Genomic DNA, 7719 nt, shown 5'->3' with positions numbered 1-7719 from the left:
ATACAACACATTCCTTCAAAGTCCTCACAACCACGTCCCTGCGCTAGCAGCGGAAAGTCGATAGCAGCCCTATTCTGTAATAATGCATGCCTTACACTGTCTGCATCAACTAACATGTCAGTGATAGTATTTGGTGTAATGTTTAACTATTTGGCCAGTAAGCCAGCTTTTTAAAGTTACGTAAGGCTCTGGCTGCAGCAACACTTGGTGTTAATAAGGAAGTAATAACCCATGATGGTGTTGACCAAAACTGAATCTTTTCATTACATTCAGGACCTAACTGAGACACACTTTGTCGTGGTTGTTGTGGTAGGTTCTTTGTAAGTTCCATACAGTGTGATTTAGTAGGTCTACCTTAGAAGGTGTGCACAAAGTAAGTTTTCCCAAGAAACATGATCCCCCTATCACCCTTGCCATGCCTGATCCCCACAAATAAAAAATATTCCAGGTGGTAGCCATTTAGCTGTATCATTATTCCAAAGAGCAGCAGATGGATTGTTTACTTCATGCACAAATCGGTGTGGGCAAAACAAATACTCATTCTTCTGGCACCCTATTTTCCGAGTTTGATTTGGAACACATTCATGGTATTCTGGTGCTTTGGGTGAGATGTTTTGGAAATAGCCATAATTTATTTCTGGGTCTTGCTGTCTGGTTCTATTAAGACATGCCAAGACACCATAAACATTACCAAATTCGACACAACTGCCGTTCTTTCCCATTGAACCTAACAGTGTAAGCTCTTGGGGCTCTATTGAAGTCGCATTAAGTGCCAAAAGCAAGTCCTCAGTACAATTAGCTATGGCTCCTGCTGCTTCTGAACCAGCCAATAATGTAGCATTAAGCATTGTAACATTACTAGTAGCAGGAATTGGTCTATTTAGGTATCCCTTAAATCGTTCAGGGTTAAAGTCAGCTATGCCTATCAAGCAAGTACGGAATGGATCAGCTGGCATAGCCATAGACAGACAAAAGGAATCCTGCTTAGTAACATTAGCAAAAGTCACCCATACATTGTGTTGTGGTGCTACTTCCAGCATATTGTATGCTTTGACTGTTGTCATAAGGCTTAACAGTAAAAATGTGATCACTGAAATTTTCCCACTAGATCCCATTTTTCTTGCATTCTCTCCTTCCAGTGTGCTAAAAGCCATGAGCAGTCATCCTCAGGTACCCACCAATCTTCAGCCTCTTTTGGCAAAGGGATCTTGTTCCAACAAAAACTTGTTTTACTCCTACTTTACGTTCCTCTGCAGTATGTATTTCTTTACATTTCTTTGTAACAATATTAATACTACTGCAATACCACCTTGCATCACAACTTACACAATACCCATGGTTTACACTGTCCACAGTCTGAATCAGGACATTTGAGCTGTAGCTGAGGTGAGATTTCAATTTTCGGTATCAGCACACAGGTTGGGATCGCTGTCTTTCCCCAGCCATGGTTTCACCCACTTCGCAGGTACCCAGCGTGATCCCATGTCTGTGGAAACACATGCATACCCCCTTCCCCAAGTTAGGAATTGCATTGGTCCTTCCCATTGCCCTGTAGCCCCATTTTTTACCCATACTTTCCCGCTATCTCGTGGAGTTTCACTTAAGTCCCCTTTTAGTCCTGCCCTATGTTTTACCGCAGGAGGAACAAGATTATCACCTGGGATATGTAGATAATTCATTACATAGACAGATTTTCCAAGTGGGCTTGAGGCGAAAGGGACAATTCTCCCCCTTTTCGTTTGTGAAGCAATTGCTTCAAGGTGTGATGGATGCATTCCACGATAGCTTGTCCTGTGGGAGAATGTGGAATCCCAGTGATATGAACAATACCCCATAAATTGCAAAAGGTGGCAAAATTACGACTGGTATAACCCGGGCTGTTGTCAGTTTTGAAGGAACGCGGAATCCCAAGGGCAGCAATAGCTGTGTGTAAATGTTTTAGAACACATTTCGTGGTTTCTCCTGTTTGTACAGTGGCCCAGACTGCAAAAGAAAAACAGTCAACAGACACATGAATAAACTTAAGTCGGCCAAACTCTGGAAAATGCGTTACATCCATTTGCCACAATTCCAAGGGTCCAAGTCCTCTAGGATTAACTGCTGTCCCCAAATGGCTGATGATGTTGTTGACAATCACTGCAAGATGCAACAATAGCTTGTGCATCAGTCCAGGAAATATGAAATTGTCGGTGCAGGACTTTTGCTGATTGATGAAAAAATTGATGCGACTGTGCTGCTTGTTGAAACTTATTTCCCACAGGAGCAGCCCAGGCAGGAGAAACTGAGTAATCTGCTCGTGCATTGCCTTCGGCTAGGCTACCCTGTAACTTAGAATGACTACAAATAGGAATAACAAAATAAACAAAGCGTCTTTTTGATAAAGCAAAAACCAAGTGACAAAAAAGCAAATATAGGTCATGGTTATTCAATTCTTTTAAAATGCATGTTCTAAGCGACAAGTTACTCCTACCACATAAAGTGAATCGCATACAACATTAATTGGCTGATTATTCCATTTTTCAAATACTGCTGCTACTGCCAATAATTCTAAGTACTGAGTAGAGTGGCCGTTTGTTTCATGTAGAACTTCCTGTTTCCACTGCCCTTTCTCTCTCCAAACATAAGCAGCCTTCCCAGTTTTTCCACTGGCATCTGTGAAAATTGTTATTCCTTGAACTGGCTTAGAAGAACAAAGGGATTTTGAAATTATCTCAGTATTTTTTACAAATGTGTACATTTTATGTCCTGGTGTACGAACACTGAGTTTGCCTGTAAACTCCGAAGTAGCAGTTTGCAAGTCTCTGCTATGTCTTAGCATCCAATTTAAATATACTTTAGTTGTTGGCACAATAATTCCTGCAGGCTTGAATCCGGATATTTCTATTACTCGGTTTCGGCTTTTTATTATAACATGGGCTAATAATTCCACAGGTGTCATTATAGTTTTCTTTGGTTGTGCTGGCAAAAAGACCCATTCTAATATACACAACGGATCTGTTGGGCCCATTGAAAAATAACTGCAAACACGTGAGCTTTTTGACTAACTATAGCTACTGCAATGTTCACATCTGGATTCATGTGGAATGTATAGACTTGTACAGTTTTTTGCCCATTATTTTCAAGAGCCTTTTGTGCTGCTTTGGTTACATTTTGAGGAGCATTAACACCCCCTCCTCCTGACAATAAATTTAACAGAAGTTGTAAATCTGAGTCGGTGATACCACATATTGTCCAAACCCAATTAATGTTACCTACTATTTTTTGAACATCGTTACGCGTTTTAATAGTAGGGTTTAACTCAATTTTCTGTGGCCTTACTGTGATTTGATCTATTATTGAACCCAAATATTTCCAAGGTGGCATCTGTTGTATTTTTTCTGGTGCAATAAGCAATCCCTTCACTTTAAACTGTTGTTCTAATTCTATAATAATTTGTTCTCTGTCCAATTGCATTCCTGCAATCAAAAGATCATCCATATAATGATAAACAATCAATTCTGGATGCTGTTGCCTGAATGGTTTCAATGCCCAGGCCACAATAATTGGCACATAGTAGGGGAATTTTTCATACCTTGTGGCAATACAGTCCATTCATATCTCTTGTAGGGTTCTTGCTTGTTAACAGAGAGAACAGAAAAAGAAAATTTTTCATGATCTTCTGGATGCAAAGGAATAGTGAAAAAACAATCTTTTAAACCAATTATCAATATTTCCCAATGTTTTGGAATCATATTGGGGGATGGTAATCCTGGCTGAATGTTCCCATATCTTCCATTACCTCATTTACTTCCCTTAAATCATGTAACAAACGCCACTTGCCATGGACTTACAGATGGTGCCAAATGTCCTTTCTGGACTTGTTCTTGCACTAGTTCTGTTATGTGCGCCAATTTTTCCAAACTTAGCAGCCATTGATCTATCCAGATTGGTTCAGTCACTTTCCATTTAAGTTTTAATAGAGGAGGATGCCCACCCTCAATGGCCACCCCTAAAAAGGTGATTTTGTAACCAGGGTTGCACCCAACTGACTTAAAACATCCCTTCCCAATAAATTCAGTGGGATAGGCATAACATATGGCCTAACAGTACACTGGCTACCATCCAAAAGCCTACAGGATACAATATCTGCACTTATCCAGGTATTTTGCTGTCCATCCACACCCCCAATCACTGTTTCTGCATTTTTATGGGCCATTTTTTTGGCCAGTTGTTGATTCCAATTATAGTGACATCTGCTCCTGTATCAACTAACATTGTCAATTCGCAAGCGCTCCCATCTTTCCATGATAGCAAAACTTTGCATTGTGGCTTTGAATTTTTTATATTCATTGCTAGAAGATTGGAATGGTATCAATTGCCCAATTTTTTCTCCCTCCTGTATTTGCACTGGAGGATTTGGAGTCCAAACCATGATATGTATGACACCTTGATAGTCTGCATCAATAAACCCTGGTAGCACAAACACTCCTTGGCCAGAAGTTGACGATCGTCCCAGCAAAATTGCACTTAATCCTTTCCCTAATGGTCCCTTTGCATTGGTAGGGATACACTGCACTTGCAAATCAAACAATGTTACTTCTGTTACAGCTGTGGAAACGTCCACTCCGGCACTCCCTGAGGTGGCGGCGGAGAGGCGATCCAAGCAGCCCTCTGTTGGGTCCCTGTATTGGTCATTGCACCGAGGCCCCCTGTGCTCTTCTTCCAGTTTCCCAGTGGGGTACCACCCTTTTTAAAATTTGACCTGCACTCAAAGGCCCTATACCCAGTTTTCTGACAATGATTACAAACCCCAGAAAAGGTAACTTTTTCAGTTTTAGAAGCTTGGCACTGTGCTTTTACATGCCCTTGTTTCCCACATTTAAAACAACGTGGTCCCTTATCTCCCTGACCTTGTTTTACAAGCAGCTTTACAGCCACAGCAAATGCTTCAGCCATTAGGACAGCATTTTCTGCCGGCATTCCGACTTTCTCACAGGCCTCCATCATATCTAATATGGAAGCAGTGTGAGGGAGTGCCATCAGAATTCTTTTGCATGCCAAATTAGCATTTTGAACTGCTAGGGACATAAGGACAGAATCCCTTGCCACTTCAGGAACGCCAGACCTTTGAATACTTTCTCACAATCAATCCAAGAAGGACATGTATATTTTGGATGGTCCTTGTGTTACTTTAGTAAAAGGTGGCACTATTTTGCCATCCTCAGGCATTTGCCTCAGAGCCTGTCGAGCTGCATGGGCTGACTGATGTAAAATCTGCACATTCATTTGGCTCTGTACTTGAGCATCAATAAATGCACCTGTTCCTGTTAGCATTTCTACAGATGCAAATTTCAAAGGGTCATCATCATCATCCCTGTCTAAGTTAGCTACAGCAGCTTGCTGACATAAGTCAGTCCACTTAGACTTCAATAATATATATTGCATCCCTGTGAGTAATAATTGCATTAATTGTTGACAATCATAAGGGCAAAGAATATTAGACCCTAAGATGTTATCAATAAATGACTGTGTGTAAGGATTTTGCAACCCATAATCACGAACTGATTTTCTAGCTTCTTTAATTACCTCCCAAACAAAAGGTGTCCAGTGGTTAGGTTTACGGCCCCCGTCAGGATTTGTGCCCCCCAACACTACTGGATAAGCCCCAGGAATAAATTCTCCCTCTATTATGGCATTCCGTATAACTCCTTTCCAGCTTTTCTCAAAATAGCATGGCCCTGACCCATCACTTGGCCCTGATCCACCACCTGCTGATCCACTTCCCCCCCATTTGTTTTCCCTTTCTCCTCCATAACTCTTCTGCTTCCATTTCCTTACATTGAATCCACTGCAAACAATCCCAATCTGACTCTCCCCCTAAACCCTGAGTTACTTGGTTGTCTTTCCTCCCATCTGATCTTCCTTACGTCTCTTTCCGGTAAGGTTCGCAGCAGTCTCTCCCACTCCGCGTTCGGTTGTTCTCGTTATTGCGGTTCCATTGCCAGCCATGCACGCTCCTGCTCCTCTATTTTCTGAAGTATCTCGAGACCCCAGTCTGCTGCCGGCAGCGGGGGTGGTGCAGGAACAGCACTAGGTGGTGGAGGTGGAAAAGCAAAGTCTCCCCCTGGAGGGGTAGGTGGCAGAGGTGGATACTCAGTGTCAACTTCCACAGGTGCCTCTGGAGGCGGCTCAGATTGTATTGGGGCTGTAGGCACAGCAGGTGCGTCCTCAGGGGCACTTGGATACGGTAAGGGAGGTTCAAAAGCTGTGATAACAGGGCAGGCTATTGGGGCTGCCGCAAATGCCTGTGTGGCCCCATTGGCAGCTGCTCGCTCCGCTTTCATATCTTGTAAGGTCACAAAAACTAATTTCCATGCTGTAGCCAAAGAACGGGCTTCCTTATCCCCATTGCTAACAGCATCCCACAAGCGGTCACCCACTCCCTTCCAAGGTTCTGGATTAAAAGCCATATTTGGCTCAGGTGCAGAGCCGTTTTGCCGGCACCATAGCAACAATCATCTCAATGTGGGCTCCTCATATTTCACCCCTCTCATAGAAAGGATTTGTAACAGTAACCTGACTCTGGCCCCTTCTTCTGCAGAAACTTTCTGCCCCATAGCTGCACTGGCTGCTCACCTCAAGGGTGTCCAGTCGTCACATACTTTGATAAATCCTGGAGCTCCCTTGCTCCCCTGGCTCACCGTCCAGCTGTGCAAAAATCTCCTGCTGGTCTTCTCCATCAGGGTGTCTCCTCCACTTCTTTTTGAAGTATCACGTCCAGGGTCACCATCTGTGGAGAGAAACAATGGACTCAACACGATTCAGTGTGAATCAGGCAGAAGCCATTTTATTGACGAACTACTGTCCCTAATATACAATCCTTGCTTTCCCTACACACAATCATGCATAATTATTATTGGTTAAGGCCTATTTTCACACACTACTTTAGCTTTATGATTGGCTCTTGTGTGTGTGTCACATCGTCCATCGTGTATGTCACAACTGTCCTTCAGTTTGCATTTTCTTATCCTTTTCTTCCTTTGCTTTTTCCTCGTTCACATCCTCCCCAATGCTGCTTGTTCCTTTCTCACAACCTTCCCATGGACTTTTCCCCCTGTGTACGTGCTTAAGTCCTTCTGTCTTATGTGCTCTGGTTCTTCTATTTTATGGCTGGTTCACGATATGTCCATTTTCTAGTAAAAACATGGTTTCCACAACAGAACTGTAGTTTAACACTAGTTTTGGACATACATTTGCAAATCCTTTTTTCTAAAGGAATTGATATAATGGGACTTCATGCACTTCATGAAAATTTTTTTTAGATTTATATTTCAATAACTGTATTTCTATTTACCTCATTCTTCAAAGCTGGATTTTGTTCTACTACTATGGCAACTTTTGTTTTGCTTTTTCTTGAATGGTGACTGTCAACATAGCTCTAATTTCAAGGTGCCAGTGCTTAAAAGGAAGTGAGCTCTTCAACAACATGTCATTTTCTCATACATAATACAAAAAAATACAAGCCAAGACAAATAGTAGAACAACTTAGAGCAATATGCTCAGCAAGAATTCAAATTATACTTACATTTTGTCTGGAAATTGGTATACAAGGCTACTTTTCAAATGCTGTGGTTTAGTTACCTTTCACAGGTTTGACTGTATGTAACTGATCTTTCTCCTGTTTTACAACATGGAAAAGCCTGTAGAGTAGTTGTTTTTCTACCATTTCTACCATAAATT

This window comes from Corvus kubaryi, unplaced genomic scaffold (assembly GCF_017639235.1).
Source record: "Corvus kubaryi isolate FWS band 111438036 unplaced genomic scaffold, C.kubaryi_AGA036_p1.0 68, whole genome shotgun sequence".
NCBI lineage: Eukaryota > Metazoa > Chordata > Aves > Passeriformes > Corvidae > Corvus > Corvus kubaryi.
This window is presented reverse-complemented; position numbering follows the sequence as displayed.